This window comes from Falco cherrug, chromosome 11 (genome assembly GCF_023634085.1).
Source record: "Falco cherrug isolate bFalChe1 chromosome 11, bFalChe1.pri, whole genome shotgun sequence".
Taxonomy (NCBI): domain Eukaryota; kingdom Metazoa; phylum Chordata; class Aves; order Falconiformes; family Falconidae; genus Falco; species Falco cherrug.
The window spans coordinates 20209974-20236822 of NC_073707.1; the positions used below are offsets into that span (position 1 = coordinate 20209974).

A 26849-nucleotide genomic window follows, 5' to 3' on the forward strand; every position below is an offset into this window, starting at 1 on the left:
TATTTCTGAGCTGTTTCTGTAGAGCAGGTGTGAATTTTAAAGAAGTGGGGTCATCTTTAGTTAAGTGCCCTCAGCATCAACCAGTTACCAATATTTCAGCTCCCTTCCCTGGTGTCTTTGGAGACATCCGACATCCATCAAATAAAGCAGCCTCCAGATGGCCCCAACATATGGTCCATGTCTCGGAATAGCTGAAATCTAAATGCTTGCCTCCTTGGGAAGCTGCGGCCCCTTGCTGAGTCTCGACATCCAAGGGAGGTGCCTGCTGCTTTAATCAATGTGTGTCTGTTTTTTTCTGCTTTGTCATAGTCATAATAATAAGCAAGTCTCAATTTGGCATCCCTAGCTGTAAGAAGCTTTCTGTGCTTGAAATACTAAGTGCCTGTCAGTCCCTTTCTTTCCTCTTGTCTTTTCCCTCATCACCAGGACCCTACTGATCTTCTCAATCCTGACAGTGCTAATTATCCTTCTCTTTCTTCCTGTTATTGCTGCCTTTCCTTCCTCCTTCTAATTTCTTATTTGTATAAATCACCAAGGGTGAAGGAAGGCTAAATATCAATAAAGCAATTCAAGCTGCTTGTGATGTTTCTAAGGGCTGCCCAAGCCCCTACCTGGGAAATGGCAATTAGTGGTGGCAGTTATTGGTCTGTCCCACTTTGCACCAAAGTGTGTCTCGGTCTGTCATCTCTCCATGTCTTTGTCCTCACTCTGCATAGTGTTGTGAAATGGCAAGGCAATTTCTGAGCCTCCTGGGATACACCTCAGAACTTGTGCTCCTTTAAATCTTCTATCTGCTGTTAATGCTGTAGTCCTACTGTGTCTAGGAGTGATGTGGCTTAAGTGCTAGGAGCTGGGCAGTACTCATGGAAAAGTAGTCTTGCAGCCTTTAGTCACCATTTTCCTTGACTCTGAAACCCGTTTGGAGGGAAAGTCTCCAGAGGATGATGAGCTTCTGTAATGCCTGCTCCCTGTCTAAGTAGAAAGTAATTTTAAAATAATTTTAAAAAATAAGTTAAATTGTTGGAGCTGGGTGGAAAAAAATGCCTGCACAAAAACTTCAGATGGAAACCTTCCACCAATTCTGTAAATATATTTATAAGACAAGAATACAGCGTTCCTTTGAAAGTGGCACATGTGACTAAGCATGTGATGGTGTTGCCACATTTAGGATATGTACGTAGTTATGACTTGTACCTATTTGCTTTGTGTGGAGAAGTATGTGGCTTACCTATATCAAAATTTCAGCTAAAATTCCCATTGATGAAAATACTCATCTCTGCAAATACAAAAACTGAGGAGAAGTTGTTACTGCAGTGGTAGATCTCTGTCATTCTGCAAGGTTCATAAATTTTACAAAGTTTACCTTGTGAGCAATGTAACTGTGTGTTGCAGATGTCGGAGGCTGAACCACATGCCAGGGACTCCACTGTCCAGGTTCCTAATGGCCTTGACCTGCTGAGTCCTGCACAGGATCATTATTGCAGAGCTGTATTTGTGCGCCCTCCAAGACTCTGAGATTGCCATTCAGATGGTGAAATCTACTGGTATAAAATCTACCCTTGTGTGCTCAGCTGTGTAATCTGCAGCTCAATTAACTTAGCCTGTGGCATCCACTCAGAAGGCCATTGCTTTTTTTGTAGCTTGGTGGCAGTTCTCTGCCCTATGTTTGAAAATCAAGGCAGATACTCGCCAGACTGTGGCTTTGATTTTTAGGTTTTGGAAGTGGAGATGCGAATGTGATTCTGCAATGCAGGAAGAAGTTACAGGTATCATGGTTTCCCTTTCACTTGCTGTAAACCTTCATGCTTTGTGGAGCCCAAAATTCAAAGAACAGTCATTCGTTCTCCAGTCTAGGCTAGCATGGGCTAGAAAGAGATGTAGATTGATGGTCCTGGGGCTTTGTGTCCTACTGCTGTGACACTGGACTGACAACAGGTGATGTGCAGCCTGCGCCTGAGCTATCTCTTGGGATGAGACCTTTCTTGAACCTGCCTGTTTGCTGACGCTTGTCCTCTCTGCTGTGCCTGCCAGCAGGGATTCCTGTTAGCACCCACTGCTTTGGTAGATTGAATCAGATATACATCAAGTTTCCGTTACCTCAGTTATCAGACAGCAACAGCTTCCCAGTGTGACCTTACAGCTGCCCCTACCTCAGCCTTTCCCTTCCCCAGAGGTAGCAACACATCATGTGTGCTGTAGAGCGAGTGTTTCCTTTGCCAGTGGGAGCACATTCATGTCTCTTACTATTTATGAGTCTTGACAATTATCTTCAGGAGGTATAAGGCCTTGTATTGTGCCAGTATTGGGATTACATTAATGGATTTAAGCTTGAAGTTAGCAATGAGTTTGTGATGAGGAAAAGGACAACATTCTGGAACAGCTTTCCATAGTAGTAACCTGCTTAGGTTTTTTTCTGAAGGTTTTTAAGCATTTATGGTGAGCCTAATCCATGCTTGTGGGTATGTGGGACAGAGCACTTGATATTTTGGGGCCATAGCAGTTGTCTGTGGGCCTCACTCATCATCATATTTGTAATGGCTTTGCTTACTTTCTCTTTCTGAAATTTCATTTCAGAAATCTGGATTATCTGTGATCACTTTATCCAGTTTGCAGGGTAACTGTGCCTCAGGTGCAGTCACTGGGGTGGCTGTGTGCAGGGCAGCAGTGATAAAGCTTGGCATGGTGCTGCGCAGACATGGCCATTTGGCTTTGGACGTGCTTTTGTACCTAGAAGCATCCCAGTGACATTTGTGTGAGCATCAGTCACTACGCTCTGTGGGTCTGCACCAATGGTTACCTTTGCGCTTGTAGACACCCAGGCAGGTTTGGCTTCAAGGAACCTCTCCTTGGCTGTGCTGGGCAGGCAGGGTGGCTGCTGAAGCAAGCCAGGAAAGCGTATGGGGTGTCTCTGCATCCCTAATCCCATATTTTCCCTGTACCTAAATCCCCTCTCACTTTTCCCCTGCTGCTCCCAAATGCTCCATCCCTTCCTTTCCCCCTCTTTCTCTTGCAGCTCAGTCACACCTCTCTACCCTGCACCTCACTGCCAGCAGCAGAGTTGTGTCAGTAGCTCCTTTAAAATGTGCTGGTGCTCTCTCATCAGTGAGTAGTGGGAACTGCAGTAAGCACAGGCAGCCTAGCACCTTATCATACTGGTTCCAGTTCTCTGTCATTGAAGGCAGATGCCTTTTATAATTGATGCTGATAATGGTCGTAAGACACACTGTTTACAAGATGTGAGGTGTTAGCTAGCAGGAGAGAAAAATCTTTCGAACCATATGGTTGTATCAGCACTAGCCTGATGCCAAGGTTGGCTCTTGGCTAAATTGGGATCCCACTTTGCATGCTTACGTCTGCTGGAGGAAAAAAAAAAAAAGTTTGAGTTGGGGCCATAAAATCGTTAACTTTTTTTGGTGTTGTTTCTATGCTCTCTTTCTGTATGCAAAGCATACAGCATAAAAAAAACATTTCTAGGTGTAATGTTTAGGACTGACTGTGGTACTACACTAGGACAAGTCAATTCATTCTGTCTCCACTGAGAAGCAGAAAGAAAATCTCCATGGCTGTCATGCTCCATCAGCTTTCCCTAATCACTTTGAACATCTGTTTCTGAAGATGCCATCCCCATTGTCTCACATGCCAAATAATTTATGCTGTGTTTTGAAGACCACTGATGGTATAAGGGAGTGTGCTACATCTCCAGAAGGCACTCAGGAAGGTTTCAAGAGTGGCAAGCTCTTTATTCCTGTGGTTATTCTCTGTGTGTGTGTTGGTAGGTTGATGGGTATGAATAAAAGCTTGTGGTTTTTCATTGAGACCTTGTTGGGTCTGTTCATGAAGATGATGCATTATGAAAGAGGAGCCCTTGCTCTTTGAAGTTCAGCCTTGAATAGGAAAATATAAGAAAGTTGTTGCTTGTACAAGCAGATACTGGAAAAGATAATGTTCTGGAAAACCTTGTAAAACTGGGACCTGGGGAAGAGGGATAGTGGGAGGTGTGGAGGGACTTTTCACACAGTTTATTCATGTAGGTGTGGGGTCTGGGACTGACTTCCCTGTGAACGCAGTGCAACCAGGAGGTGCTTTTCCATGGGTGCTCTGGGTCAGTATTATGCCCATCACGTGGTGTGCCAGACTGGCACAGTATTCCTGGGCAGTCAGAGGCTAAACTGTAACTCATGTTTTAAGTGTTGCAGAGCCTTTTGCCTGTGTTTGAGACTGTGTTAAGCTGTATGGATGTAGCCAGTGTGTTTTATCCTCAAATGTTGGATTTGGGTCTTTTTCTGCCCCACTTTCTCTTAAAAATCTTCATTTACAACATTTCATATCACAGTTTTTATCAGTTGGAAAGCTATATCAAAATCAGCTAGAAAAAGAAGAGACCGAACTCTCAGTACATGAGGTGGGATCAATTTAAGACAAAAAGATTTTAATGCATTAGAAGAACTCTTTGAGTGTGATCCATCTCAGCCTGTGGCTTCTCCACTGCATGATGTGAATGCACTGAGGGCTGGTGTTCAGGGCATGCTCACAGCACAGGGTTATGGTGGAACCTGGAGTCATTGCACACTAAACTCGGTACATAGATAGAATTGCAAAAGGGAATTTTTTTTCCTTATGATGTTCCATATCTTCATTAAAAATACATACATACCTAATATCCCCAAATGGCAAATGTGTGAATCAGAAGCTTATAGATACCACATTTTGAGAATACTCCATTTCTTATGCAGCAGTTAATCTGAAATAGTATAGGAAAACCTGTATTATCTCCTGAGAATTTGCAAGTAGGGCTTTGGACAAAAATGGAGTTTTAGTGGAGGCAAGTATCAGTTGTCCAGGTAATCTGACAGCCCTTTCCTGTTATGCCACGTGCTCTGCAAATGCTCTTTTCCCAGACAGTTTTTCTTAGTGGGAAACGTGAACTTTTTCCCTCAGTCAGCCAAACTACTTCAAAATTGGGGAAAAAAGTGAAAATCAGGCCCAATGGCATTTTTCTTAAAAAATGTCACAATGAAACAAGTTGTATGCAGAGGAAAAAATTATTCAACCTGCACTTGCTCACAGGTATGGCAGAGTGCAGACTAGGCACACGTCCTTATTCATCAGCTTGTGTGTCCCCAGACAGGCATCCCAGAGCTCCAGCCTGAGACATGGGCTGTGTTCTTCTCTATGTGTATACCAGTTAAACCACGTCAGAAATGCTGGACTGTTAATGATTATGGAAAGGAGATTCCTCTCTGAGAAACTGTATTTCAGGCATTCCAACATCTCTTATGTATGGCTACTTGAGAGAGAACTATAGTGTTTTGGGGCAAGCGCTGAGTCTCAAGTAGAACCTGGCAGTTGTTATTCCACATCGTCTCATCTGGCACGTCTCTGGCTCCTTTCAGGGAAGGTGTTGGAATGGATGGGGCAGAGAATGGATGGTAGATTTCTGAGGTGATGCTCTTAAAGATGTTTGGGGCTGGGCTAAGAACTGATAGAGCAGTTTGCTGTTCAGCCTGACACAAAGCCTTTAGCAGGACCAGAAGCATTTGCTGACAATGCTGACAAAGCCACTTAAGTTGCATGTTGTCTGATATAAGGTGAAAACAGGCCTGTCCAGAGAGACTTTGTGGGTGAGGTTCAGTTGCCAAGCACTGGAGTCTAGTGCCATTTCAGTCTCCCCGAGAAGCCCAAGGTATCCACGTTAGTGCAGGCAGATACAGCACCAGGTCAGGCAGAGCTAGTACAGCCTAGAGGCCAGGCAGGACAGCCTGTGGCTCCTTAAGTGGCACTGGATGCATGTGTTAGGTGATGGAGGTGATTGACTCCCCTTCTGTGTGCACACTGCTGTGCGAGGGTGCATCTGAATTTGCTTCCTAATGTGGTCTGCCCTGGGGTTGGGGGAATAACTTCTGATGCCTGACAAGGCGCTCAGCCACAAGAGGAAACAGAGCTGAGCAGCTGAATGAATGCAGCAAAAATCTCCAAGCTCTGGGTAGACAAAAGCACGTTTTTTGTGACTGTGGAAGCCCACTAGCAACATCTACACAGATATGATAGGAGCCAGAGGGACCAAACTTGAGTGGAGAAACTAAAGTGTTGGTGGAGGTTGTTCAGCTGTGGTGGAATGGCAGGAGCAAATGGGTAAAACCCCACCAAGCCATGTAAACACAGCGCTTTGTGCTTATGTACCAACCTCTCCCCCAACAGGTCTGTAAGCCACGTATGGCACTCACTAGTTCTCCTGATGCACTCATAAGGTTACCTTGCATGGTTCCCAAAGCTGGTGTGTGGGGTGGGTGGGTGGGTGGGTGTCCCCCTGAACACTAGCAATGGAAGATACCTCTCAGGAGAAGAGTGCACTTGCCCAGCCTCAACTCCCAGCTAATCTCTGCACCACAACTGGTTGGTAGGTGAGAAACAAACCCTGTCTTCCCTGGATAACTCTCTGGGGCTGAATATCCAATGAACTAAAGACTCATTGAAACCACATGGCTTTGTTTTGTTTTGCCTTGAACCATAACTGAATCTGAACCACTGTTTCAGACTCTGTTGAACTCGGTCTGCAACATGGGTCAAAACTGAGTCCAGAACTCTACCAAGATATGAAGTTGATGGTAAGAGTTTTACTTGAAGAATCTTTATTGCTACAGAGATGCAAAGGTGCAAAGACCAAAAGAATTGAAGAGGCTGTCTTCTTGCTGTGTATTTTGGGATTTTTCTGTTAGGATAACTTCCATTACGATGGGATCTCAGAAGTTTTACAGGAGAGGACTCATATCTTCCTAAAGAGCTTGCAGCATCAAGCTTCAGCCCTCAGGACTTGTCCATACCTGCTAGCCCACGTGGGCTGAGCTGCTTCATTGCAGGCTTTTAGCTCTGTGTGTCACTGTTCCAGGATGGTGTCTAAGGGCTGTATGGGGAAGGTACAAGGCGTTGTAGAGGTGGTCTGGTGTGTTTTATCACAGTCATCTTTTCTATACTAAGGCTTCTTCTAAATCCTCTTTGTCTAAAATATTGCAGTCTGAGCCACCCAGGCAGGCTCCATGTGAACATGTGTGACCTAACACTGTTTGCAAGCTTTTGCTTTTATTAGCCTTTGGTCCAGATTTCTCATAGTTCTTACTTATTCAGGTATGAAAATGAATGCCTTTGTCTTCCCACAGCATTTACGTGTGTCTTGTGTCTGTGTAAAGTTGGGTTTAACTTCTCTCTGTCAATATGATCATCTTTCCCTGCACTGCCTTATCTGTATTTGCATACTATTGATTTTTCACTTTGACTCTGCAAGAACTGAAAGGAGTTTAGGAAAAAAATGGGCTCCTAGAGCAGGTATTTCTTGAGTCTTTAGTTAGCCACAGCTAACTGTGTTTATTAAGACATTGTGAATATTCCAGGCAAGTGGTAGTCTTATCTCTCTGTGCCCCTAGAAAGCCAGTATGTCTATGCTTGAGCTATAAAATTGCCAGTCAGTTGTGCAACGGCACGCCCTTGATCCTCTATAGAAAGGGAGTGTTTTGCCAAGAGAGGGCATCTGCTGGGCAAGAAGGACTTGCTAATGTACAGGCACCTTCTGGCCTCTGTCCCTGCCTTCAGGGCTTGACGCAATGTCCTGCAGAAGTCAGCAGCAGCAAGGCTGGAAAAGGGCTCTGGGCCTCATGGGTAGGTTTCTTCTTCCCTGAGCTAAATGTCTGTCAGGCTCCTTTCCATCACTGTTATAATTCTGTGTTTGTGCAGACATGTCAGTGTGGGGAAGGACGTTACCTTAATTGCTTTCAATCATTACATAAAAGACTGTCAATGAGGAGCTGTAACTACTCAGAAGTTTTAATTATGGCCTGATGTGATGTTATTGTCCTGGCCTTGCACACCTCTGTGGGTGTATTTCTGAAGGAGGTGGCTTTTGTTGCTCCAAGCTGATGAATCCTCCTGAGAAGTTGTTCTCTCCATCAAGGTGACATTCAGGAATGACAGTGTGACACGTCACTGAGGAGGAGAAGTGCTTGACAGGGAACTGTGACTTCGATATGATGTTTGCCCATATTGCCACAGTCTTTTCCAAAGGGGATATTATTTCCTGTAGCATCGTTCCCAACAATAATCCTCTTGATTGTGAAGAGAAGTTGTATCCTCCTGAAGCCACTCTGTGAGCAGCCATAAAAATTGATGATGCGCAACTTCCTTGTTGCAGGTATGTTACCAAGCTAGGGCTCCCAGAGTCCAGGGAAACTAAACTGCATCAATAAATGCCTGAACTGCAAGGAGGATGAACAAGGGGCTGAGAAAGGCATGTGGAGACTCATGCTTTGGTTAGCTGGTAGCAGCTCTCTGTGTTCTCTCTTCCATCACCAGAGACCCAAATCGCATCTACTGGAGGTGCAAAGTAGTATTTGCCATTCCCCTATCTTGAACCGCCTGGTCTCTCAGGTCTTGTAAGTTGGTACATTCTTCCCAGAAGCTGCATAGAGCTGCTGTCTGCACTCACATAATAAATTTAATGGGTCTCCCCATAGCTGGGAAAGTAGACACTTAAGACATGGGTTGAACCCCTCAAGTTAAGACATACTGGCAGGAGTACTACAGATGGTGCTCTAACAAGACGGTAGCCAGGAAAGGATGAAGGGCTGCCCGTCATATCCTTTGCACATCTTTCAGAAATTTTTTGTTTGTGCCTTTTGCAGGATAGAGAAGGGAGAGAGTTACATTGTGTAGGTGTACTTAGTTTAGTGTAGCAAAAATTAAAGAGGTTGTAGCTTCCCACTGAAGGGGCCAGTGCCTGTGACAAGAATGCTGGCAGCGAAAGCAATGCAGTGTGACTGTCATGCAAATGTATAGCAATGCAATACAGCCCTCTTTTTTTTTTTTTTTTTTTTTTTTTTTTTTAAACAGGTTCAGCAGCCTGTTTTGCCAAGTATTTGTTACGTTTTGGACTGTCAACAGCTTTCTTGTGTGTTACGAAGCACACAAAGATTGTTGGGGCAAAAATGAAAAAAAGGCGTGATTTTGTAGTTGGAACCGTGCACACTGAGCATGACTGAGGAAGGGGTCTGCTTTAGCTCACTGTCTTGTTCCAGAATGTCTCAGACTGAAGGTCGAGGAGAACTTGGTTGAGTGATTTGTAATAACAGATTTGTTTATATTAAGCATCCAGACACATTGGACAGGCAATGGGGAATCTCAAACTGAGATGCCCATTCTCTGGCTATCCTATCAGGGATGCTCAGTGCTTCCAAAATACATTGTCACCTTGAGGTGTCCTGAACTCGGCTACAAGAAAATAAAAATGACCTTATGTATTGGATACTTTCTTTAAAAAGGTCTATAAATGGGTCTTGCCTAGAGTATGCTCTTGCACTGAGTGTGTGCTGCTTCGCGTTGGTAATCCATGCAGATGGAGGAGTGAGCTGCTGGACTGGGTTTAGATGATGCTAGAGGTTTTTCATAGGACCAAAAGAAGGTGGTGCTTCTGATGTATTTCGCTTTGGTGTCTGCTTCAGGGAGCCTGTGAGCAAATGTGTCTCTACTATTGATGGGGCAAGACTGGTGATCAAGTTCTCTGCAGGGGCAGAAACCTTTCCCTAGAACTGGAGGCCTGCAGGAGCCTTTCCTTTACCTCCCATTGCTTCCTGACAGTGTGGCAAAGGGCTGATCCTCAGGTGTGGCAGCACCTGGGCAGAGCAAATGGGATACTCTAATTTGGGGTATGGTTTGTGGAAAATATATGTAATGGCTTCCATCCATCTGTAATAGTCACTGAAGGCAGCTGCACTGAATAGATAAAACTTGACAATCAGTGCAAAGTGTCGGCTCCACTACAGTGTTAACCCGCTGGGTGAGGCATACCTGTATTAAATAAACAGGATAGAAAAGGGGATGTTAGTTTTTCTTATTTTGTAAGCAATGGGCACATATGGAAGAATTTCTGATCTAGGGGCTTGAGGGTTTCTATGAACTAAGCTCTAAGTGAATGGAAATTTTCAACTCTGAAAGTGCAGCTGGATGAATAATTTGTAGTGAATAATATATCTGATGGCTTTCACCGCATTTGGGGTTGACAGCAAACACATCACAATTTTAATTATTGGGAATGATTTGCTGAAATATTCAGGAACTATTTTTGGTTCCTGCAGACTGTGCACGAAAAAGGAAAAGTTAGCTATTTAAAAGCCAGCTCATTTTTTTTTTTTCTCCCCCTCCACTTGCCCCGAGTTCATGGTTAATCTCCCTGCTCCATACAAGCTTCTTCAAACAGGGCAACAGGACTCCTTACATCTTGGATTTGAGAATTTAACATACAGGAATCTTAAAATAAAATAATTAATTAGAAAAGGTTATTGTGATTCTTCCTACCCTAACACTCAGCAGAAAGCATGCAGGAGGGATCAGGATGGGGTTGGTTCATTGGCTTCTCGAGGTGCTTGCAAAGCTGAGGGCTTTGCATGTAATGGGTAGGAATCTGCAAAGTGGAGGATGGAGAGTTTCGGGAAGGTGAGGAAGGCATAACAAAAATGTTGTCTCTCTCCCTCTTCTGTAGTTTTCACAGCTTTGAGAAAGCCAAAACCTCAGGACTGGCCATCAACAATTCAGGCTGGGTGTTGTATAAGCAAGACTGTCAGGGTAACCCTGACTCCTAATATAGGGAATTACTGACGTGGCCGGTTTCCCCAAACCACTGGAAACAGCTATTTGCCCTCCTGACCTTCTTCCTCGGCTTGCATCGTACCACATCGTGTGGTACCACACCGCTGTAGCATCGTTCCATCCGGGTGAGATACTGCAGGCTGCCCACTGCTGCAGGGGAGAGCTGGCCTGGGGGGTGAGGCAGGTGCTACAAAGAAAATTAGGGAGAAACAGAATTCTTCCAAAGGAGCAGAGCACGAATAACGTGAAGAAATGTAAGTTTTCCTTCTCATCTGCAAAGATATCAAGGCAGCATTTTGAAAAAGGATCAGATAGGGATGAATAAAAATGTGACTTCCCTGAAGAACTGAAACAGCAACCAGAAAGTGAGGGGAGAGATGCAGGCAGAGATCGCACTGGTTAGCCTGGCCGCCTGCTAGCTGCTCTCTAAAATGTTTTGCTACCCTCTGGTGGCTTCCTGAGGACTTGTGCAGTCTAGTTTTCATTCCTGTACAACCCTCTGCCAACTTTTCAGAAGCGTTGAGAAACCTAGATCTGCCGATGGAGGATTTAATTTTCTCTGATTCCAGTGCAGCAGTACGATAATAATGGAAAGGCAGCTTTGGAGGTTTGTTTTCTTTATCCTTTTTTTTTTCTGTTTCCTTTTATTCATATGAAGTCTCTTTTAGCCTAGAGTTTCAATCACAAAGGCAGCTTGGTTGTGAGGTTAAAATGAAAGAATTATAACTTTGTACCCAGGCTGGCTGTGTGGTAGGACTGCTCAGTGTTTGGGAATGACACAGGCTTCACAACCCTGCAGAATGCAAACCCATGTCCTCTAATTATCCGCAGAGGACACAAAGTGAGTACCAGTGAAGTCAATAATAGCAAAACTCCCATGATCTCCAGGAGCCCAGAATAGGTCCTATTCAGCCTGGTGCAGGGGCAGTGCTCAAACCTCCGTCATCCTTTCACTGTGCCCTGGTCTCTGTTACTTGGTAACTTCTTAGTTTTTCCCTTTTCCATCTTCCCTGCTCTTTAATTGATTTTACATTGTGGCTTCATAGCAGAGAAGATGTAGGTAGGGATTTAAAGGGCAGTGGTTTGACAGATTTTGCAAGAAACTCCTCCCAGGCATTAATTCCTGGGTTATGGGGTCAGAGAGGCTCTTGTGATTTTCCCAGTCTGACCTGCGGAGAGCGAGTCACAGGGCTGCCCTCAATTGACTCCTGCTTGAAATGCAGCATTGACTATAGAAAACATCCCCTCTTGGTTTAAAATTTTCCAGTGATGGAAGATTCACCTTGTTAAATTGTTACAGTGCTTTATCACCTTCAACATTAAATACTTCCACATTTTTTAGTTTCAACTTCCAGCCTTGGGTTTTCTTGTTACTTTATGAGTTTGTAAAGCCCTGCATTGCTGAAACTGTGTCCTGTGTAGGGGCTCACGGGCTTGACTGAGTTGCCATCCAGGTGGAGCTCTGAGAGGCACTTTGGTTGTAGGAGATGAAAAGTTGGTGGTGATACTGACTGAGAAGCAGTGGGGTGTGATATGAAATCACAAACTCATTGCACAGAAGGAAAAAAAAAAAGAAATACAAGAGCACTGCTGGAGGGTGTGTGCACTTTTCCCTAGTGTGTGTCTGCACTAGGTATTTCTAGTGTTCACATACTTCAAACATACAGTTAGTGAGGGAGGTTTTGTGCAGGTTTTCAAATGAGATCTAATTGTGCAAGTCCTGCAGAGGTTGAGTTTCACAAGAGATTACCTGAAATATAAAAACAGTTGTTGTTTTGAGTGCATATTTTCAGAAATCAGCTGTGCTGAGGTCCTTTGGGATGTAAGCTGCTACATTCAGAAGAATGATTATTGTTAGCCTCTTAGGCTGTTCCAATTCATGATAAATTTTAAAACCAGCTCCATCTATCTCAGAACCTGGCGGAGGTTTGGAGAGGAGAGCAGCCAGTGCCTTTCATGCTGGGCTAGCCTACAAAAGCCCTGAGAAGAGAGTAAGACTGCAAGCCTGGTGGGGCGGTAAGCACAACTAGAAGGCCACCTTAAAGGAAAAAAACAGGTTTTTGTGGTTCAGGCAGGGGAAATGGATGCAGTAGGGTTACCTCAACCACAGAATATGCTGTGACAGCAGATGACCCAACTTTTCCTGTGGTTTGACCTCCACCAGGACAAATTTGCTGTTTTTAAAGCCACTCGAAACCCCACAGGAGGTGATGGAAATGCAGTCAGCGTGGAGGTGTGGCACATGCTTTTAGGTTTTGAAGTCTTGTCTCTTCTTGGTGCAGGGTGTCTGAGCCCAGCACACAGGACCAGCAGTCCTGAGTGCGACGCCTTGTGGGCTGCTTGCATGGGGCTCTGGGAGCTGCTTCTTTCAGTCCTGCTGCAGTATCCCTGTTTGTGAAGAGGGGGCAGAAATGCCAACCTCAGGGTCTCTGCCAAGGCATGCTGTAAGGATCTGTTAACGTACACAGCTGTTGTGGGAACAGTTCTGCTGGTGGTGTTCAGCATCCCCAATCTATCTTCTGGCACTGATGTTTTCTAAACTAAAGAATTGTTTTGAGTTGATGCCAGTAGTCATGGGTATGTTGTACGATCTTTTGCAGCCAGATGCAAACTTGTTTGGGCTGTGTTTTGGGCTGGCTGGACTTGGTCTGGTTCAAGACTGCAGGCAGTGTAATTGCCTGGGTGTCTGAGCTGATAAATCCAGTCTCCCAGCAGATCTAAATAGCTAAGTGTAGTGCTTTGCTGACATGGTTACAAAGCTTTGGGACTGGAGATAGTTTACATCCATTTCCCTCAGGGAAACTTCTCACCTCCCAACAAAAGAGAATGTAGATCTTTCTGAAAAGAGAGCACATGCACCAGCCTTTGAAATCCCTGTACCTTCTTCCAGGATTCCGTGACCAAGTGGATGGCAGAGAGTATGAAACTGAGAAGGCTTCAACTGAGGCATTTTACACTTTAAAGTCAATTTTTTCTCCAACCTCCACCTCAATCCTGTAAGACCACAGCTAGTTCTGGAGGAAGACAAGATGCAGACTGACATCCTCAAAGCAAGGCAGTAAGGGAGATGCCAGGGACGTGTGTGAGCACCTCTGCTGCGGAGACCACAGTGTGCTGCACTCCCCCTTACAGAACCTGTTTGTGTAATAACAGGAGAAGATTTTCCTGCAGGAAAACAGGAGGATTTCAGGAAATTAGGATTGCTGCAGGATCAGCAGGAAAGCACTTTGCCAACTGGGGATGAGGGTTGATCTGTGATCACTGAGAGCTCCTGGAAGCCATTACATTGTTGTGCACAGAGACCCTTTTTGTGCAAAGTAACCTCTTTCCCAACTGCCTATATAAGAGGGCATAAAAAATGGAGGTGTGAAAAAGCAGAAAAAGAAGGTTACATCACTTACTCCTCCAAAAGGAGAGGGAAGGAGTCAAAGAAAGGGAAAGGAGGGCTGTATGTCCTTAAAAATCAGTCTTTCCCACTAGTTTTGGAAAGAAACCTGACAATGGTTAGGAAAGAACAATCCCATCAAAAAGCTTTACCAGTGGGGTTTGGCTGCTCAGTACTGAAGGGGAAAAGGTACTCTTGAAGCTATTGCTTCTCCCCATTTTTCAGGGCACTGCACCCTCCATCTGCAAGTGCATCAGACAACTTCCCCAAATAGGCACTTTGGGGACATAGCCTAAATCTCTGGAAGGAACTGGATGGGGAGCGTGTCCCTACTAATGAAAGCTGTAGTCAGAAATAAGAGTTCTGGAGGTTGAAAACTAGGTTAAAAGCAGCCAGCAATGGAAAGCAGCTGAAGATGGAGTGGGTTAAAGAGCTGTAGAGCATTAGGTGGTGGATGGTTTTGCTTCACTCCCTGCTCCTGGGTAGTGCAGTCCTGGCAGACAGACAGGGCTTCTGGGGTGAGTTGTCACAAGATGCTTCAACTTCTTGGGTTTTCTTCCCTTCAGTTTTTATTTTTAGTTGAATTCTCCCACTTAACATACACTACAGTGACCCCTCCTGCTGCCAGCCGTCAAGGGCCCATCTCAGTTGTTCTGGTTTCAGCTGGGATAGAGTTAATTTTCTTAGTAGCTGGTGCAGTGCTGTGTTTTGGATTTGGTGTGAGAGCAATGTCGATAGGGCGCTCATGTTTTTAGTTGTTGCTGGGTGATGTTTATACCAAATCAAGGACTTTTCAGTTTCTTGGGCCCTGCCAGTGAGAGGGCTGGAGGGGCATGGGAAACTGGGAGGGGACACAGCCAGGACAGGTGACCCGAACTAGCCAAAGAGGTGTTCCATACCATGGGGTGTCATGCTGAGTATATAAACTGGGGGACATTTGGCATTATGGCATTTGTCTTCCTGAGTAACTGTTACATGTGATAGACCCCTGGTTTCCTGGGGATGGCTGAGCATCTGCCTGCCCATGGGAAGCAGTGAATTAATCCCTTGCTTTGCTTTGCTTGCATGTGCGGCTTTTGCTTTACCTATTAAATTGTTCTTACCTCAACCCTTGAGTTTCACATTCCTTTCTGATTCTCCTCCCCATCCCTCTGGGTGAGAGGGAGCGAGCAAGTGGCTGTGTGGTGCTTGGTGGCTGTCTGGGGTTAAACCACAACATCAGTGTTGTTATTAAACTATAAGAAAGTATTGCCTGTAGTCTTATAAACAGGTATTATCTTCTGTAACACTTAACTGTGCAGAAAGTCTGCTGTTCAACCATATACCACCAAAGGGGAAAACTTCTGTAAACCCTTGCGATGCTTAAACTGTGGTCATAGTGTTTGTGTAAAGAATAAGAATCAGCCAAATCCTTCACAATAAATCTTTTCTCCATTTTCCAAGTAAGACACTGTAGAACTGCTCTACTGCACCACTTGCAGAAACAGCATCCTTGTGGCTCCTGCTTGGTCCCAGCCCCCAGGGCCGTCTCCCATTTTTCAAAAGCAGTTGTAGGATGGGAAGATCCTGGCAGCAGTACTATAGCATGAAAGGTCATTCAGGGCTACTGCCCTTGTGAGAGTGGACGGCAGCTGCTCTACCTTCTGTAACTTCTTGTGATGTGTTGAGAGAACAGCCTTATACTGGTCTACACATAGCATTTTGTGTCTGTGTTAACAACTCTGACCCTGGGCTGAACCATCACCAGCTTATCTAATCCCACTCTTTTCAGCATGATTTTTCTGGTGGGTGAATGAGTTCTTAATAGGGATATGGAATTACAAAAAGATTATGAAGGAATATGAAGCGTGCAAGGTGGACTAAAAGGAAGTTAGAAAAATTGGGACATCAAATGTAAATAGCAGGGTCTCGGTGAAGTGCAGCGCAAACACAGCTGCTGTGCGACAGGCTGGCTATGCCACCACGTGCCTATCTCCATCAATCCTAGTTGGTGTAAACACCTCTAAGAGAAATGGTAACTGGCCTCTGCAGTCATCCTGCATTAAACATCCCTTGGTGAGAATGGCACTAAGGAAGAAACCATGGGACGTGACCCAACAGTTTCTACAAGATGAGGACCTAACTGGGAGAGCAAGCTGGGGAAAAACAGAAGGAAGAAACTTTAAAATGAGATTATCCAGGCACTGCTGCATCCCTGGCAGACCAGTGCAGGCTTTTCCCTATGACTTTTTCCCCAGGAATTGCTCTGTTCTAGTTTTAGCTGCTCAGAAACCATCCCACAGGCTGGAGCAGACGTCAGCTCAAAGATTGTTCCTGATTATTAATTTACTCTGTCTTAATGTAGGCCCATTACCAGATGCTTCCCCTGATGGCGCGCAAGTGAAGCTGGTATCTGTTCTGCCTCTCATCAAAGGCATCTGCATGTTTTACCTGGAGACTGAGGGCTGTCACACTTTTTGTGCTCGCTGGGATATGTTCCCACTTCTTTTGGTCTGGATAAACGGGCAAAGAGGGAGCTCTGGTGCCCTCCTGCCCAAGCCCGGGGGTGCTCTGCCAAGGGGCAGGGTGGCAAGCGTGGAGGGGCCTGAGCACCAGAGCCATCCCTGGGTTTCCTCACAAGTGATGCTTGCTCCACTGCATGGACAGCCTGACTCATGGCCACGCTGTGTCCAGTGTACATCTATGGACGCTGGCAGCAAACACCCTTCTCCCCTGCTGCCCAAGTCGGTGATGGCTTGAGCCTGGGGAAAGGCAGACAAATTACTGCAGCTGGGTGGAGGCCCAAGTCCCACTCACATTCTGAAAAAGCGCATATCTTGGGCAATCTGTCCCCTGACAGCATCATCCTGAGAATGATTCTTCTGCTTTCACCTGCTTTCCTTCATGTAGGTTGCTGTTGGTATTAATCATCTTGGATAGTTGTGGTCTTACCTGACAGCTCTTGCTGTAACCGGAAGGGTGACTGAGGGAGCAGGGTGAGGAGCAAGGCTGTTTTCTGCTATGCCTCGCTCTTGCTTGCCATTGCTGTGGTTCAGGGAGTGTTAACAAACAAAAATGGAGACTCGAGTTCTTGATATAAGACTCTTTTTTTTTTTTTTTTTTTACTGCAACACTGCACACTACACAATCCAACTCTGCAGAGCAACCAGAATGCTTTTGTACACTGCTGAGGATGCTGGATTCCTTACGGTTTCATTGTGGCTTGACACTGACCACACGGGAATGAAAAATAGGTGATGTGGCCATGACACTTGCTGTAACTCAGCAGGGGAAAAGGGAAGACATGCCCCTGGGAACATGCCTTTCCATTCCTCACATCCTCAGATGTCACATACTGCCTCATAGTGTGCCTGACACTGCCCTCAGGAGCTTGTGGCTCTGCCATCATGAAAATCAAATAGCTAAACTTGTGTTTTAACATCATGCTGCTCCCATGAGGCTTAAGCAAGGATGAACTGAGACTCCAACAGAGGGGAAGCAGCACAAGCTTGCTGCTATGGGTCTGTTTTTCCTCACAAAGCAACTATTGCTTCCCTCTCCCTGGCACAGCAGCCCCAATCCAGACCCATGAGGACCTTCTGGAGATAGGCAGAGATTGTTCTATAACAGGAGGACCTTGAGATGGCATTCCCTAGGTCTGAGTCATCTTGACAAGTCTGTGCTTGGCAGCTGAGAGAGAAGGGGACTGGGGGATGGAGAATCCCCTGTGGGACCAGGGTAACACCAAAGCGGTGGAGAAAGTGTAAGTCAAGCCTCTGAGTGCTGGAATTTGGATGCAGGGATGGCCTTCCAAGTAACTAGGTAAAGCAAAGGGAGGCCTCATTGCTCCTTTCACTGCTCCTGGGAGGGATGTAACATCTAAGGAGGGTTTATGTGAACCCCAGTACCAGATAGTTGAGATCATCTCTGCCTTGGAGGTTTAAGTAAATGCCAGCTAGAAGGAAAGAATTTTGGCAGTGGTCTGGGGACAGATACGTGACATGTGATAGCTTGCTCAGAACAGTTTTGCTTTAACTGTACATTTTTCTCATCATAACTACTGTTTTACTGTTGAATTGTAAGACACAGCTCTCTGGGAATGGGAAATGCTGTTTTTCCACTTGCTCATGAGCTCAGTATACCTGGTGGGACCATTTGTGCAGGGATAGAAATGGTGCGTGGGGCTAGGCGGCACTGAGGACTCGGATGACTCAGGTCTGCACTCATGTTTTTTGATTCTGCAGGGGCTTTCTTGTCTGAGGGTTGTTAAAGCACTGGAAAGATTTCCTAAAACTTAGTGCTGTCATTGCGTGGTACTTGTTTGGGCAATGACTGTGGCTGTCCCAGTGTAAACAGGCAGAAGGCCAATGCAGGACTGGCTGGAGGTCAGACATGTCCTGCAGCAGAGTTGATGCAGTGGCTCTGCCAACAGCCTCAGCAGATAACATGCTGTGGTGACTTTTCTCCAGTAGCTGGAGAAGGTGTATTGGCCACGTGCCATTTACAAGCTAAGGTGAGAATTAAAGAGGTGTGTTTTAGTGACTCATAAATAGCTTAGCACATGCTGTTAGGTCAGCAGCTCAGCTTTATCATTCCATCTTTGAATCCCTGAAGTGCCTGTTAAAAAAACTTAACGAACAAATCAGTGCCTGAAACGTATGGGCTATGTGGAGCAGTATCAGTTCATACCAGGTCTGAATCCAGTCCCAGTTCCCTAACATTGTTAGTAAATCCTCTGCAGCCACCTCTCTATCTTCTAACCCTTCTTCTTTCTGTTCTGCTGCTGCAGTTACAGCTTTAGCTTGTGCCAAGCTGCATTTTGTGCTGTGCCAGATCCATCACATGTGCCTTCTGTATGGTTCAGGTTTTGAACTTTGCTTGCAGGAAGCAGACAGTCACTGCAGTGATCGACCTTCAGGGCCTTTGGTAACATTCCCCTGCTGACAAAGTAGTGTCTTGCTGATTTATCTGCTCACACACAGAAGTATTTTCCTCCTGTGTTTTATTTCCCCCTTCAAATTCCACCCATTGGTCGTTCTTCTTTTGTGTTTTCTTCTTCCTTGCCATGCTCCGCAGCAGTCTTCATAGAATGGTGCTTCATCTTTCATTGAAACGCTTTTTGTTTCTCCCCAGTTTTGCCAGGTTATACATGTTTTACAAGGAGAGTCGCTGGAACTTTGTTTTGGCATAAGTGAAAAGTCTTCGGCTGCTGAGGAAAGAAGGATTTTCACCTTCTCGTAGGGAAGCAGAGCTTTCCAGGGCCTGATAATCAGTCCAAGCCGCATCTGGGCTGGCACCGTTCTGTTTGCAGCAGCAGAGGAAGGCCATTACCAAGAATGTCACAAGTCAACAAGGATTCCTGTCTCTGGGAGCCAGCCACGTTACCTGCCACTGGTGTGATTATTGCTGACTGGTGTTGCTAACTTGTAGAAAACTTGGGGCCTGTCTTAAAACCCCAAGCCATTGCATAAGAATGACAACCGTGTATTTAGATAGTTTCTGTTTCTAACAGCTGCAGAGAAAAGCTAACAACAGAAACCTTAAAAGACCCTAAACCATGAGTCAAACGCACGGAAGAACCCTGAATGTGTTACTTACATTTGCTTTTGCTCTCATAGTAGAGGGTGGAGGGTCTGCCTTGCAGCTGGCAGTGTCTGAGCCTGGTAGTATCAACTGCCTGCACCATTTGTCCTGAAACAGAACAGCAGAAAATCTTCTCTGTCCTGTGAAGCCCGTCTGTGACACACATGTATCGCTGCGCATGGGGCTGGGGCTGCAGCAGCTGTGTGGAAGTTGCGGCTTAATGGGGTGGGAGTTAAGGTCTTCCCTGTTCACACCAGTGTCGGCCAAACACTCCTGGCATTCCTCAATTATCAAATTTTGTTTGAGAAACTTACGGAAATGTTTCATTTTGGTAAGGTCAAAACCTTTTCTTGCAGCTTTTTTTTCATAGTACTGTCAAAATATATCAACAAAGTTGAAATACTTTAGAAAATGTCATTTTAAGGAAAAATGATGTGTGTGTATTTTTTTGCTGCTTTGGAGCATCTGCCAAAAAGCAACAGTGATCCCTGAAAAAGAAAATCTGAGTGTCTTTTTCTTTCTTAGCTCTCTTGCATTCTGGTAAGGACTACACTGCATGAGACAGTCTCAAACAAGGAAGTCTTCCAGATAAAAAGTCCTCATAACTAAGTTCATCTGGAAAAAATGTATCCAGTAGGAAGTCCTATCCTAAGAAGCCAGGATTTCAAGGTTGGATCATAAAGGTCTCGTAAACTTAGCCTTCAATTCTCTTGAAATATGTGTTTCCTTTACATGTATAGCCACATTAAAACTAGTCTGTAGCATTATTATTTATTATCTGGGTTTTGTCACTTGTTTTGCCTTCAGAACTAGCAGGGACAAAGCTGTGTGTGGGTCTGGTAAAGACCCGGCTGCCTTAGCGATGCTACAGTGGAGGATCTGAGAGTGACATGTTCCAGAACAGCAGTCTTGCCAGTGTAATCTGTGGTTCAATTGTGTCTTCACTTGGTCTTCAGCTGCGCTGGCCTGTTAATGAGTGAGGGTCTGAACCACAGTGGCCCAGCAGTAGCTTTACTGTGATGGGAGAAGCAGCTGTGAATTAGAGCAGAAAGTGTTTCTTGTACCATCGTTCCCAAGGCAGGCAGGCAAGTCCTTGCTTGTCTCAATGAGACTGTGCCGCACATGTTGTATTAGCACGCCAGAATAAATACTCTTCAGATCTGGATGACAGTAAATGGCTCTGTAAATGTCACTGGAAGTAGGCAGATGGGGAGCTTCATACTTCCATGGATGCTGCTCCCGACCTCAGATGCACTCCTGAAGGTTAGGAGTGAGCTTGCTAGCGGGGGGAAGCCAGCCTCTGCTGGCTTCTTGCAGGGGTGATCTATTGTACTTGCCCTCAGAAAATCTTGTTTATTAGGCTTCCCTACTTTTTGCTTTGAGATGGATGGATTAATTGCACTCTTAGATGAGGAAAGCGGCCTGCCAAGTGTTAATATTTCATGCCATGAATCAGGGGGAAAGCCAGGAGCACACCCTGGTTGAAGGTGCACCTGTTCCAGCACTGGCTTTGCCTTGGTGGCTGCCTGCTGAAAACACAGGAGCCAAGGGGCCAGCCGGTGGGCAGAGCCCCGCAGCTCGGCTGGCCAGCAAGCTCACTTGCCTGCCCCTCCAAACCTGGCACAACCGTGAGCTGTCGCTCTCTGAACTTGGGTCGTGCCTCAGGCAAAGCCACCATTGCCAACCTCAGCTGCTGGGGCTCTGGGGGTCAGATCTTCCCCACGCCGGCTGCGTTACAGCCCTTTTAATCTGCTTTCGTCTCTCATAACCTCAGCCTGGAGGGATCAGCAGATGGGCGAGATCTTCTGCCTTCCTGCGTGTTTTCCCTTGCGAGGGGCTGCAGAGACTGATGGGACGTGGAACAGCAAGCAGAGCTGGCAGGGGAATTGTACCCAGCAAGGAGGTGCCTCTAGAAGGTGCTTCTGCTACTCCCGGGTGCAAAGGACAAATGTGGCGACATCTGGGGGTTTGCCCTGAAATTCAGCTATCTGCAAAAAATGGGAGCCCTCCACCCTGCGGGGTCCTGGCAGCCAGGTTTGATCATCTGGGGAAGGGACCGCACGGCTTTTGCCAGGGGGAATGTGCCCCCCAAATCTCTTGGCATTCCCCGAACATCTAGGTAAAGGTGACGCAGAAGTCATCATGCACTTGGATTTCTAAAATGCCTCCCTCGCTGGGTGTTTCCTTTAAATAAAAGTGGGCAGGTCTCATCAGCTGGGAAATTGCCAGTGGAGAGGGACAGGACTGCGCAGTCCAACGCGCTCCTAAGTGATCTTGAGGAGTGAAGGGGTGGAGAGAAGACAAACAAAATCATTTGAAGTAAGCAAAACAGGAGTGGGCAGGAAAGAGTTGCAGAAGGATCTCCTGATATAGTGTCTGGTGAACTAACAGCAGTATAAACTGAGGGGTGCAGGGTAATGTACCCATGGATAAAACCCCCCAAAATATCTATTTGTGGTCACTCATGGTCAGGATTGCTATTGGGGCCATGTTCTCTCTGGAAAATGGCCTCAGAGAGAGTGTAGGTCTCTCTGAATGTGCTAGCTCAGCAGATGCAAGGTAAGGAGAGCAACGAGGAGCTATCACCCTGCCGTGCTAGAAATCCCTGGTGCACTCACACCTTGACTACTGTGTGCAGCTCTAGTTATCCTGTCTCAGAAGAGACGCAATAGAGCAAGAAAGGCACAGGAAACAGTGACAAGGTCAGTGGAGCGTGCAGAATAGCTGCTGCCCGGGGAGCAATGGAACAGATCAGGCATTTGCAGGTGTCTTCAGAAATGAAACAATTGAGCAGAGAAATACGACAGAGATGTATAAAACCATGACTGTCATGGAGAATATAAAATTACCATTTCACAATATAACTGCTAAAGTGAGCATTAAACAGAACTACTGAGAAGCAGTTTTAAACTAATAAAAGCTTTTTCTTGGCACATGATTAACCTGTAGAACTTCTCGTTAAAAGATAGCGAGGAGACCAACAGTATTACTGACTTCAAAGACCAATTATAAAAATTTGTTGTGGAGAAATCCATCAAGGGTTCTTAATCACGTTGTGAGACATCCTGTGGATGAGGAAATTGCAAAGCTGCCAGGCTCTGGAAGCGGGTGGAAGGAGCAATGCACGGCTGCCCCTTTTTCCAGAGCATCTGTTCTGAGCTGCTGGTACTACTATCAAAATACATTTAGAGAAGTCCTAGAAGTTCCAGCTTCTGAGGAAATGTCACTGTGCTGAAAAATACCCAGAACCACCACTTCTCACTAATTCAGTATGGAGACATTTGATACACAAAGCCTTCTTTACACGTAATATTAGATTTTTTGTTAATGTCTGGAAGTACAAGTACTAAGTATTATTATTACCTTTTTGTGTGTCTGAGGATAAACCTGTTAAATGATCAAGGCTATGGGACATCTTTTTCTCCCGTATCTGCTTTGATGAGCTGAGACGAGGCTGAGATTTTACCAAGTCTGTCTTGCCACCAGGAACTTAAGTGGTTTCTGTTCGCTCTTGTTCATATGATAGCACTGCTTTTTGACCACAGAAAAGCAGCCAAGAAACTAGTCTTTCTCATCTGATGTACAAAATCAAGCTATGTCTTTTTTTTTTTTGTCTCATCTTCTATTTGCTGTCAGAAAGTGCGTGGTATACCTTTTCTGTGGTAGAGTTTCTAGCAGAATCTTTGCCTTATGACGAGTGCAATTTTATACTGATCAGGAAGAGGCTAATCCTCTCATTAAATCACCAGAATGAGGGCTGACAGATGATTCCCTACTTTTTTGTTGTGTGACCTTCAGCAAACCCCTGAACTTTGCACTGCAGCTCCCACTGGCTCTGGCATGAGCGCCCTGTGCTTTGGTGGAGCTCGATGCAGTAAAGCTGTACATGGTTAGGTATCTCTGAAGCAGATCCTGCCATCCTGCCTTGCCAGCAGTGCTCTGCTTCATGGAGAAGGGGTAAAGGGTAAACAGAAATACTCAGAGAGCACAGGGGTGACGGTGGGGTAAGTACTTGTTTGCACTGGAAAGGGTTATATTTTTTGGCCTATTCAGGGCCAAATGGCTTCTGCAAAGAAAGATGCTGAGAAGTGGTTATCTGCCATCACTGATCGCAAATAGCTCCATGGAACAACTGTCAGGAAATGAGCACCGAGTGCTCCCATAGGAGCGTTGTAAATTTGCGGAGAGGGACAAGGTCTGAGATTGCACTGGCACCAGCTTGGAAAAAGCTGTTGAGGTTAATGGGCCATTTCTCACTGTATCCACCTGTGTTGGCCAGAAAACATAAGGGCAAAGTGTTGCAAAAAAAAAAACCCAAACGCAAAACCTGCCCCCCCCCGCCCCACTCCCCAACATCAACATCCCCCCAACCCCACCTGCCCAGGCTGCTTTTCTTGTACCGGTCACAATGTTCAAAGAACTACAGGTAGTCAATATGGGTGAAAACAGGAACTGCATGGACCCAAAACCTTGAAAGATTATTACCTGCTTTTGTATGAACACAAGGAAATTACCTTTCCTGACTAGTCTCTTCTTTGAACTGTGTAGATTTTCTTTCTTTTTTGGCTTTTTAACTGATGTACTCATGCACATTATGCTATTTTAATACCTAGCAAAGAGCCTTGTCTGCTAAATCACCTTATTTTTCTCTGATCAGAGCACAGTGCATTCCTCTTTTTAGTAGAAGGTATTAATTTAAAATCCATAATCCCAAACATATTCTCGTTTCTGTTCTGTGCTTCAGAAGGCCAATGGCATTTTAATTTAATAAGGGAGAAACACACATGACACTGTGTTCCCTGTAACTGTCTTCTGACCTCAATGAGTCTTTCACAGCTTCCTTTGTGTTCCAGCAGACACAACCTCTGCTTTTATTCAAGAACACTATCATTTCTAATACCCATGTTCTACCAATGGGCAAAACCTTAAATATCTGTAACATTTTCACAGTAACTTTTGAGATGTTATTTGCATTATTATTCAGTAGTGCAAGCTCATCGATGGGGTCATAGCAAGATTTACACGTCACTTACATCCCACTGAAATATTGTTTGGGTACATGCTGTCCCTTTACAGAGAAATACATTTTATTTTGGTTTACCTTGTTTTTGGATTAAAATGAGTTAACTCATCTAGCAACATCTCGATTTATCTCAGCTCCATTTGTCTTTCTGAGTTCTATAAGCTTTGTTCACTGGGTTAAGATTTACCTAATTGGGTACATGGTATTACTGAGCATTTTGTGGCATGTAAACACTTGAGTCATATGCATCACAGTTCCTAAAGAATCATCCTTTGCCATTATTATGCTTTTATTTCGCTGTTTAAAGTTACTTAAACCTACTCAGTTTGAAAGAAGGTGTGCTTGTTGCAGCCCTCATGACCCCTCTTTGGAAATGTCAAGTAATGCTCATTCATTCTTTTCACTGATTTGATTCTGCCCTCCTTTGCTGTGATGTGAATCAGGAACTGACCCCTTGGAGCCTGTCCCACAAAGGCAGAAGTCCTGGTGGGTTAAGCCTGGATCATCAGCCTCACTGCAAGGTGATGGAAACGCCCCAAAGAAACAGGGATTATTGTATTAGTGGTTTTGTGGGTTATTCTGAGTCAATTTTCCAAGAACAGCTATGTTAGTTTAATGAACAGAGGTCTCAAAATTCAGCTACCTGTTGCATTCTCTCTTTCTTTTTTTTTTTATTTCTTACAAACATCTGTATTGTGCCCGATATGCTTGTCCTTGCATGCCCAGGTGATAATGCCTGTCTGTTCCCACGCTACTTTAATATCTATAATATCTAGATGCACTTCTGCTCTGGTACCTGGTGCTGCACTTCAGTACTGGGATCTCTAAATCAGAGCCCCCTCATTTACAGCTCCATGTTGGCTGCTTAGCAAGGAGGGCACCTTGATCTCAGATCTCACGGTACTGTCCTTGATCTGCCAGATCTAGAATCGTTCTCATCTCAAACATGCTGCTGATGCGTTTGCAGAAAGAGGATTATTATTTTATTGTGCTATTACAGAAGTACTCAAGAATAACTGGTTGGTTTTAGGGTTTCACTGTGCGAACTACTTCTGGCCTTGTTCCAGAGGGGCTACAGGCTTGCTCGCTGGTCCGGTCTAGTAGAGAACCGAAGGACAACTATGGGTGAAAGGGAGAAGTAACAGCCTTAGTCTCAGTTTGGTGTCTGCCCTGGCATGGCACAGTGGTCTTCTGTGATTGTTGTAGAGCAAGTATTGCTAAGGAGTGTCGCTGGAACAATGATCCTGGGTAAGTGGAGACATGTACAGAGGAGGGAGAAGGGCAGTTTAATTTAGCTTTTTGCTGTGGCTTGGTGCATGTGCCAGGTCCTGCATAAAATAGCTTATGAATTATAAGACATACAGAGTGATGATTTTAAGCACAAGTCACAGAAAACAACAAAAACTGAGTTTAGCATGGATCCCAGGGGTTAGTTATTAATACCTTGCATCCTTTTAACAGTCCTGAACTGTATGCTAGTGGCTTTGCTTCTAGCTAAGTGCTGTTTTTAGTGTATGAAGTAGGGCTGACTGGAAAATAAGAGCTTCCATTTCATGAAACATTTAGCATTTTAACTGGGTTTTTTTTCCCCTGTTTTAGAGGAAAACTGAAACTGTAGGGTGTTTACTGAGGGCTTGAAAGACTTCAGGTGCTCTTACAAGTAATAGTTTTGCCACAGATCCTCAACAGACTCTCACACTAGGACAGTGTTTCTTTTGCTATGCCTGGTTTATGTGCCTTGGTACTCTGATCTCCATGTATTTTATAGCTTTCACTGTTTCATCCTAACGGGATTCCCAGTGAGCAAACCAGTGTTGCATCCCGTATCATACTGCCTGTGCCTCATTCTTTTTGTTTGAGACATCCTAGCAAGTGTTAACAACCAAGTCTGTATCCCTGCTCTCGAATCCCTGTGGAGTGTTGGCCCATAAAAACTTCCACCCCGTGCACTGGCCAGGAGCATGGCCACTTCTGCCAGGTGCCAGGGGAAACAAAAGCAGCGGTGGCTTTGGAAGGTGGGGCATGAGGAGGTAACCCAGGCAGAAACTGCACCCTGGTGCAAAGTTCAGCTTTGTCCCAGAGGCAGCTGCTTTTCAGTAGAGTATCCAGGTCTACTCAGGCGGAAGAGTTCATTTGAGAGGTTTTTGCATACACCGACACTGTTTCCTCTGAGGAGGGAGCTTTTTGTGCTTTCCAGCCTCATGCTGTGGGTTTTGCACTGTGTGATTTCATGAATCAAAGACGGCTCTG

The 26849-nt window shown here is 45.2% G+C and overlaps 1 protein-coding gene across 2 annotated transcripts in view; it reads left to right on the forward strand.

Moving 5' to 3' along the window:
* Positions 1-26849, forward strand: part of FGF12 (fibroblast growth factor 12) — a 227724-nt gene that overhangs the window by 55896 nt on the left and 144979 nt on the right. The window lies entirely within an intron of this gene.